Raw genomic sequence first — 10,249 nt, 5'->3', positions numbered from 1 at the left:
ACCTCTACCTTCTGATCTCTGACTGATTCCTTTAACTTAGCTAGACTGGGATCCCTATCCTGCTTTTCCTTCACCTCAAAAACTAGGAATGATTCTGAACTTCTCTGCACCCATACACTACCTTCTGCTGAATCAACTAAGCGAATACCTAGTCGGGCAAGATGATGAACTTCCTGAGCTAACTTTTTCTTACCATCCTCCACATGAGAAATACTACCCATAGACATCTTACTGAGAGCACTAGCCACTATATTCGCTTTACTCGGATAGTACAGGACACTCATGTTATAGTCTTTTAATAATTCCAATCACCTTCTCTGATGGAGGTTTAGGTCTTTCTGAGCAAACACATACTGCAGTCTCTTATGATATGTGAACGCATCAATGTGCACACCATATAAATAGTTCCTCCATATCTTTACGGCAAAAACTAATGCTTCTAACTCAAGATCATGAGTAGGATAGTTCTTTTCATGGGGCTTAAGATGTCTAGAGACGTAGGCTATAACCTTACCTCTTTGCATCAAAACACACCCAAAACTGACTCTGGAGGCATCATAATATACCACAAACCCATTTAAACCATCTGGTAAAGTCAGGACTGGAGCTGTAGTGAGTCGAGTCTTCAACTCCTAAAAACTATTTTCACAAGAATCTAACCACTAGAATTTAATTTTCTTTTGAGTCAATCTGGACATAAGGGATCTAATAGATGAGAATCCCTTAATAAATCGTCATTTATAGCCAGCCAAGCCCAAGAAACTCTTGATATCTGATGGAGAGATAGGTCTAGGCCAGTTTCTCACAGTTTCTATCTTTTGGGGATCAACTCTAATGCCATCACTGGAAATGATATGGCCAAGAAAGGCTACTAACCTTTGCAAAAATTCACACTTACTAAATTTGGTGAATAACTAATGGTTTCTGAGAGTCTGCAATACTATTCTGAGATGGTCTGGATGATCATGCTCACTACGAGAGTATATAAGAATGTCATCTATGAAGACTATGATGAACATGTCCAAGTACTACTTGAACACATGATTCATCAAGTCTATGAAGGCTGCAGGGGCATTGGTAAGTCCAAAAGAAATTACTAAGAATTTGAAGTAACCATACCGAGTTTTGAAGGCTATCTTTGGGATGTCACATTCTCTGACTCTGAGCTAATGATAGCTTGATATGAGGTCTATCTTAGAAAAGTAACTATCATCCTAAAGCTATTCAGACAAGTCATTGATTCTGGGAAGTGGATACTTGTTTTTGACTATAACTTTATTTAGTTGATGGTAGTCAATACACATTCTGATAGAACCGTCTTTCTTACACACGAATAAAACTGGTGCACCCCATGAGGACATAATAGGTCTGATAAATCCCTTATTTAGGAGATTTTTAACTATTCTTTTAAATCTTTATGTTCTATTGGAGCTATTCTGTATGAAAGAATAGATATGGGCTGAGTATCTGGAAGAAGGTCTATTTCAAAGTTGATTTCCCTTTCGGAAGGAACTCCGAGAAGATCTTTGGGAAACACATCTAGAAATTCATATGCTACTGACATTAATTCAAGAGTAGGGGTTTCTGAACTCAAACGATATGGTAGACACATCCCTTAGATATCAGTTTTCTCACTTGAAGGTAAAAAATAAGATGATCCCTAAGAGCTGAAGTACTACTCCTCCATTCTAGGACGGGCTCATTCAGAAACTAAAATTGGACAATTCTATTTCTCTAGTGACTAAGGTATAGAAGGAGCAAAGCCAATCTATGTCGAGAATGACATCAAAATCAGTTATTTCTAATCCGAGTAATTCTACTGAAGTGACTTTCTGAGATATCATAATCATATAGTTCTTATATACTCGTCGGGATATGATAGATTTACCCACTAGATCTAGCAAAGCATAAATATGAAAATGGAAAAATTGTAACATACCAGTGACCACATCAGGAGAACTCTCTTGATCTTATCGGGACTGAAGAGTATAGAGTATATTTAGGCGCTGCCTACTGATGGCACTAGAAGCGGCACCCTACTGATTTGGGCGACCGAACTGAGCTGGGGGATGATTTTTTTGACCATGAGAACCTGAATGAGGACAATCTTTGACTCTGTATCCTGGCTTGCCACACTCAAAACATACATCGCTACCCACTCTACAGATACCCTGGTTGTTTCTGCCATACTTCTGACAAAGGGGATTGGTTCGGGCACTACTAACACTACCCTAGGGTTTAGGGCCTGGTGCCCTATCCCTATTACCGTCTCTGAATTTTAGCACAGGAGTAATGGCTGAGGACAGAGCTAAGACTAAAGATTTCGAGTGGAACTGAGAATAATTTCGACCCTTTGACTTAGGTTGAGCAAAGTTGAAACTACCTATTCTCGTTCTCTTTCTCTCCATCTCTTTCTCTTTATTCTTAGCCTCCTCTATCTACTGAGCATATACCATGAGCCTATATATGTACATCTCCTTAATAAGAATTGTAGTGCTACACTCTTTGACAATACTATTAGACATACCAGACACATACTCACTCATCATGGATTTTCTATCTGCCACTACATGAGGAGCATATCTGGATGATTGAGTAAACTTAAGAGATTACTCTTTCACTTTTATGTTGCCTTGCTTCAAATTTATAAAATCCAAAACCTTTGCTTTCCTCAAATCTAATAGGAAGAATCTATCCAAAAAAGTAGTGGAAAACTTCTCCCATTCTATGGGCTTTGTATCGGCGGCCCTCTTTGCTTTCCACTACTTGAACCATGAGTGACCCATATCCTATAACTGATATATGACTAAATCAGCACTTTCAATAGCAGTCACCCCCATAATATCAGTAACTTTCTGCACCTGGTCAAGAAATTCCTGAAGGTCTTCATCTGACTTAGACCCGGTAAAAGATGGAGGGTTCATTCAAGTGAAGTCCCAAATCCTAGAAGTAGTAGTATTGGCCACTGGGTTGGCCAGAAAAGTAGCTGGACATTTATTTTGGGTTGCCATAGAATGATCTAGGGTGGTGAAAGGTTCTTTGAATTCAGTGTGGGAGTCGTGTTCGTCCAGAGGATCTAGCTGGATGGGTTGGGGTTTTGGCTGGTCTCCCATTCCTCTTCCTTTAGTCCTCTTTGGAGGCATATTCTATAAATGGAAGAGAAATTTATATTAGATAGGGATTTTAACTGGAGATCATTCTCACTCGCACGACATGAATACTGAAAAAAGGGAAAATTTTCCTAAAATACCTCACAGCCTCCTATCCATCAGTATGGCACGCTATACACCCATGCACAAGATTCTACTAGATGCGGCTTTCAGACTTCCTAAGACTCTATTGAACCTTAGGCTCTGATACCAAATTTGTAATGCCCCAAGTTTGTACCTCAAATATTACACGGTGGTTATAATCCTGAAGGACCACAAGCTAACCCATGACCGGTACCTGTTACATTAACTTAATGATAATATTGTAATATATGGAAATTAGCTAAAGAACATGCTATAAAGTTCAATACTATAATAAAATTGAATATGATATAACAATACAAAAACTAAAACATCTGTTTGAAAATACTCTACTCTGAAGAGCCTCTAAACTATCTAACATGTGGAGTTGATGGGATAAGTCCCCAACTAACTCTGGCTACTGAAATAAAACTAAAATACAGAAATGATTATCATGTCTTTGAACTATGAGGACTCACCACTAACTCTAACTACTAAAAATCTGTAACTACTAGGGATGATTGGGAGCCCGTGCATCTGAACCTATGATATAAGATATCATAGCTCAAGACAAAAGTATGCGTTAGTACTTTGAATGTACTGGTATGCTAAGCGGGTAGGCTGAAATGCATGGGTTCATATGCATGAATAATACTGACTTAATGACATGAATATAACTTAATGAGAGTACATATATGAATACGTAAACTGTAACTGAGTCATGATAACACTAAATAGTGAGTCTGAATACTGATTAATTGATATCTGAGTATACTGATATTGAATTACTTATAACTGTATAACTATATTTGACAGTCTTGATTCTGTAGAACTATACTGAGTTTCGTACTAAACTTAGTAACTGTGTCTGACAGTTCTGAATTTGTAGAACTAAACTAAGTTCTATACTAAGACTGAATCTAAAACTAAGACTGTAGGAGGTAATCATCTAACTGATATGCCCCTCTCTAAACTGATTGGAGTCCAACTTGTAACTCCAACTGGAATGGTGTCAGTACCATGCCATGGGTAAAGACAAGTTGAGTCACCCTCATCTGGCATGTACTCTGAACGAGAATGGTGGTACCCTTAACTGGCAGGTAGATCACCTCATCAACCCTAAACTGGTAGGTTGATATCTCAACCTAAGTTGGCTATGTAGTTCTAGAACATAAAGACTGCTTCTATGGAGCACACCCTCTACTAGGAGGTGAGTCCCCATCTGTGGGTTCACTCGATGCTGAATCCTACTCTCAACTGAATAGACACTGGACTAATTTTTCATTCATACTAGGATTGACTGAGTTGTTACTGATTATACTGTCTAACTGAACTGAACTGAGTTCACTGAGTTCTATTGACTAATGGAATACTACTGAATTCTATTAACTGGCTGAATTTACTAAGGTCTAAATTGAATACTGAACTAGACTGGACTGATACTGAGTCTATTGAGTTTTTTTTCCTGAGATCTATAACTGAGTAAGAGTACTACTAACCGTGATATGACAAATGCTATCCTGAGACTGACCATGGCTCTAGGTAATCAGCTAAATTATCGAGTATTAAATACCTCCAAGACTCGATAGCATAAATTATAAGATATGGCACAATCTCAAATCATGATAAATAACTACTTGATCATCATTAATTCATTGGGACATTCTAGCAAACACTTGTATGATATGAACTTGAATATATGCTAACATGATATAATTTCATTATTTAATTCCCATAAACAATTTATCAAACACTTGAAGGACATAATCTATGCACATGACACTAAAATAATATGTACACATCATAGTCTAATTCCATATTTACAACTTTAAGCGTTTCAACATGGTTTCGTATGATAATGCATACATATTAATTAGTTCCATATGAATCTGGTAGTAAATCATGAACTAGAAACCCCATTAACATGGTAATCATGAACACATTCAAATTCAACCATGAACTTCATCAAACTCATAAAATTATAATTAAATAGAGTTCTCAAACTCCAAGGGTGGAAGGGAACCCTTTGATGAACACTTCACATACCTTGGTTGCTAAATTCCTGAAGATTAATGGTGGAATCTTGAGCCTTGAATTTGAAATTTAATCTCCTAGAATTTTTGTTCTTGAGTGTTTTGTGAAAGAATGAATATAATTTTCTAATTGAGGGATAAATCTCGTGTTATGGGGGCTGAAGGACATGGGATAAAGATCCAATTACCCCCAAATATGAGGCTTTTTAATGACTTAAAATTGAACCATCGTACATAGACCGATGTATCGAGTCATTAACATTGATGCGATAGCTAATGCGCCGTGTCGAGTCTGTGTTAGTTCAATAAAAATTACCTCTGAGAGCCAAGGAAAATATTGATCAATGTAATAGCCATTGTGCTACGCCGAGATCACGTCGATGCACTATTTTGGATTTCCAAACGTGGTTCAAATGAGGTCCAAAAAATTCAAAACTCGTTCGGAAACACCTACTGACATTTTTGATAATGAATCAATCTAAAGTTCAATACTTTAAGGTCATAGAGGTCATGAAATAAGTTGCCAACTTACGAAGGCCAAATTAATACTATGTCTGAATACTTAGCTAAAATTTTCTAAAATAATACAAAGTCTGAATACTTAGCTAAAATTTTCTAATCTTGGGACCCTTTAGCAAGCTTAAAAGACTGAGTTGAGCATAGGATTTTGTGGGGTATTACAGTGACACCAGGTTTTAGGATTATGGTATGATGTCTTTGGTCATATTTTCTCTCTTTCATTATATTGTGTGTTTTGTCTTTGTCCTAAAAGCCATACATTGGGGTATTGTTAATATTTTCTCTTTTGTGTCATTTTGTGTGATAGGTTGACTTTCTTGGCTTGTCGTGACAAGAGCCATCATAACCCTTAATTTTGGATTGTGACATATTGGTATTATAGCTAAGTTTATTAGTCTCAATAGTGTAAGAATGAGGTATCTAATATAGTCTTGTGGATTAGTACATAGACATCTGTATCTATTTTTAAGAGGTTATAAGATGTCTTTAGGAAATTTCCCTTATTTTGTTCATAAATCATATAGATTTTCTTCATACCTTGTGTTTGAAGTCATATTTCACTCTTTTTAGTGTAGATAGTGATGACTAAATCTCGTAAGGTTAGAGATACTGAGCCCTCTTTTGACAAGAGAGACCAATTTAAAGGGTAGGCTATGAGTCATGGATGGGCTTAGGGTAGTAGATGGGCATGTTGATCTTTCCCATCTAAGAGTAGTGCTAGGGGACTCTCCCTTGATCCCTGTGTTGAGCATGTTAGAGATGTAGGTCCTACTTTGGTTTCACTAAGTTCTTCTACCCTAGTCTTAAAAGGGTTATTAATTCACTTGTTGACCCATTTAGAGGGTGTTTTTTTGAGTATTCCTGGTGTTCTCCTAGCTCCAAGTATTATACATCCGTCTGTGCTAGGGTTTACTTATAGTGTTCCTCCAGCCCTAAGTTTGGATCCTCTAGTAGTACTTACTTTTACTTTTGGTAGTCCATAAATACTGAGTGTTATTCCTCCTTTAGTGTTTGCCTTTGAGTATGGTATTCTGAGATCAGAAGCTTACCCTTCATCTACGTTACCTCCTCAAGTGGGATCTCAGCCTGCCAGATTTAACAAGCATCCTCTTGTTGTGAGTATAATTATGACTTCTAAGGATTAGAAGAGGTTTGAGAGGTTCACTCATTTGAGTTCTCCTAGGTTTAGTGGTGATGAAGGTGAGGATGCCTATGAGTTCTTGATTAGATATCATGATAAGTTGCATAAATTGGGTTCTCCTAAGTTGCATGGTGTTGCATATACCACTTAATAGTTAAGAGATGTCACTAGGGATTCGTGGAGGTCACTTTTTAGTTATAGACCTCTCGATTCTCTCAAGATGACTTAGGATCAGTTTGCTGAGGCCTGTTTAGAGTGGTTGATGCCTCATAGTCTGAGGGATCAAATGATGGATGAGTTTGATCACCTGGAGTAGGGCTCTATAACTATTGTAGAGTATGAGGTATGTCATGCCTTGTTTAGATATTTCTATACTAGCATTACAACTAAATATTAGAAAATTTAAAAGTTCATGAAAGGGTTAGATATTTCTCTTTAGCTAGGTACATCTCAGATGTTAGTTTTTGGAGCATAGTTTTAGAGTATAGTGGATCATGCTAAGATAAATAAGGGTATTCTTCAAGCATCTCAGAGAGGCACCAAGAGAGTGCATCGCTTAGGCGAGTTTAGAGGTCACACTTCTCGAGGTAAGGATTCTAGAGGTTTTTATGGTTATCATAGTAGACCCGTGTAGGTAGCCTTGCCATATTCAAGTAGTGGCTCTTCTAGTTCAACATTTTTGGGTGGCCTTTCCAGTCTAGTCGTACCTCTTTTTACTGAGTTAGGCTATAAAAGTTATTATGTGTGTGATGAGATCAGCTATTTAGACAAAGAGTGTCCTTGTCATGTGTTTAGAGCTGCTCTTATTTCATCTATGAGAGGTAGGGGTTCTACCAAAGATTCATGAGGAAAAGGTGGTGGAGGTCATGATTGTATATGTGGGGCTATTCAGACTGTTGGTGGTTGTGGACAATGTACAGACTCATCACTTGGTTGAGAGGGAATATTTATCTTATTTGGCTCATATTAATGATACTAGTGTTGTTCACCTCTTTTTTTGGATGTTCACGAGTTTGTGAATGTCTTCCCTATGTATTTGCCTGGTATGCCTCTGGATCATGATGTCAACTTTGCTATTGATTTTAAGCCAGGCACCAAGACCATTTCTATTCCTCCCTATAGTATAGTCTATTAGATTTGAAAGAATTAAAGGATCAGTTTTAGGAGTTATTAGATAAAGGATATATCTGACCTAGTATATCACCTTGGGGTGCGCCTATGTTGTTTGTGAAGAAAAAGAATGGGTCTATACATATGTACATTAATTATCGACAATTGAACAAGGTGACAGTCAATAACAAGTATCCTCTACCTCAATTTGATGATTTATTTAATCAATTTCAAGGTGCTTTGATATATTTAAAGATTGACTTGAGGTCTGGGTTTCACCAGTTGAGGATTAGAGCTTTGAATATTCTAAATACAACTTTTTAGACTTAGTAAGGTCATTATGAGTTCTTGGTCATATCCTTTAGGTTGACCAATGCGCCAGCTGCATTCATGGAGTTGATGATCGGGTATTTTGATCATATCTTAATTCCTTTTTTATAGTATTTATAGATGATATCTTAGTTTATTCCAAGAGTATAGTAGATTATGAGGAGCATTTGCGAATTGTGCTTTAGATATTGATGGATGAGAAGTTGTATCTAAGTTCTCTAAGTGTAAGTTTTGGTTGGAGTCGGTCTCTTTTTTGGGTTATTTGGTGACTAAGGAAGGTATTATGGTTGATCCATCCAAGATTACAACGGTTTGTGATTGGGCTAGGCATACTTTGCCCACTGAGATTCAGAGTTTTGTTGTGTTGGTAGGTTACTACTAATATTTTTTAAGGATTTCTTATCTATTGCAGCTTCAGTGACCAAGTTTACTAAGAAGAATATTTTCTTTTAATGGTTCGATACTTGTAAGGCGAGCTTCTAAAAGCTTAAGGATTTGTTGACATTAACTCCTATCTTGACTTTGCCCAAGGAGGGCGTGGGTTACCATCTTTTGTGACGCTTTAAATATTGGGTTAGGTATTATGATGATATAATAGGGTAAAATAATTTTGTATATGTCTCGTTAATTGAAGCCTCATAAGAAGAATTACCCTATGTATGATTTGGAGTTATGCACAATCATTTTTGCTTTGATGTTGTGGAGGAACTACTTGTATGGAGTTCATTGTGAGATTTTATTGGATCATCATAGCCTTCAATATTTCTTTACCCAGATAGATCTAAATATGAGGCAGCGTCATTGGCTTAAGTTGCTTAAGTATTATGACTTGACTATTATCTATTATTCGGGCAAGGCTAATAGAGTTGGGGATGCCTTGCTCCAGAATTCAGCTAACATGGGTAGCTTGGAGTTTCTTTTGACCTAAGAGAGGTCGTTGGACTTAAGGGTTTAGTCTTTGGCTAATAGATGGTTCAACTTAGTATTCGACGTTTGGGTGTATTTTGGCATTCATGAAGGCTAGGTTTTCTTTGATGGAGAAAATTCAAGCTCATCATTTTGCTGATGTTGGATTGAGATTAATTTGGCATAAGGTGTTAAGTGGTAAGTCTAACGAAGGCACACTCAATTTTGGTGATATTTTAAGGAAATAAGGCTGGGTTTGTGTACCGTGAGTGGATGATTAGATTAGATTGACTTTAGAGGAGGCCCATTGTTCCAGGTATTCAATCCACCGAGGAGTGACTAAGTTGTATCATGATTTGAGACAACATTACTGGTGGGGTAGTATGGGGAGAGATATAGTGTATTTTGTAGCTTATTACCTATGTTGCTAGCAGGTGATGGCTGAGCATTTGAGGCTTAGTGGATTGATTCAAGGTTACCCATTCCCGAGTAGAAGTGGGAGCGAATTACTATTGACTTTGTGACTGGGTTGCCTCGTACTTTGCATGGTTTTGTTAGTGTTTGGGTCATGTTTTAGTGATTGACCAAATTTTCCCATTTTATTCTGGTTTAGTTCTCTTTCAATGTCGAAAGCTCAGCTCGTATCCATATTCGATAGATTGTGTGTCTTCATGGTGTGCCAGTATTTATCTCCTCAGATTAAGGTTTAGTGTTCACATCTCACTTTTGGAAAAATTTTCAGGATGAGTTAGGTACTCGGGTTGATATTAGTACAATATTTCACCCCCAGACTGATGAGCAGTCAGAGCAGACTATTCAGGTTTTGAAAACTATACTCTGCGCTTGTGTGATAGACTTTGGTGGTCAGTGGGAGCATCATCTAGCTTTGACGGAGTTATAATAACAACTACCATTCTGTTATTGATATGGATCCTTTTGAGGCCTTGTATGGTAGATGTTTTCTCCCTTCGATTGGTTGG

This window comes from Capsicum annuum, chromosome 5, assembly GCF_002878395.1.
Source record: "Capsicum annuum cultivar UCD-10X-F1 chromosome 5, UCD10Xv1.1, whole genome shotgun sequence".
NCBI classification, from domain to species: Eukaryota; Viridiplantae; Streptophyta; class Magnoliopsida; order Solanales; family Solanaceae; genus Capsicum; species Capsicum annuum.
Note: the sequence above shows the minus strand (reverse complement) of the source record.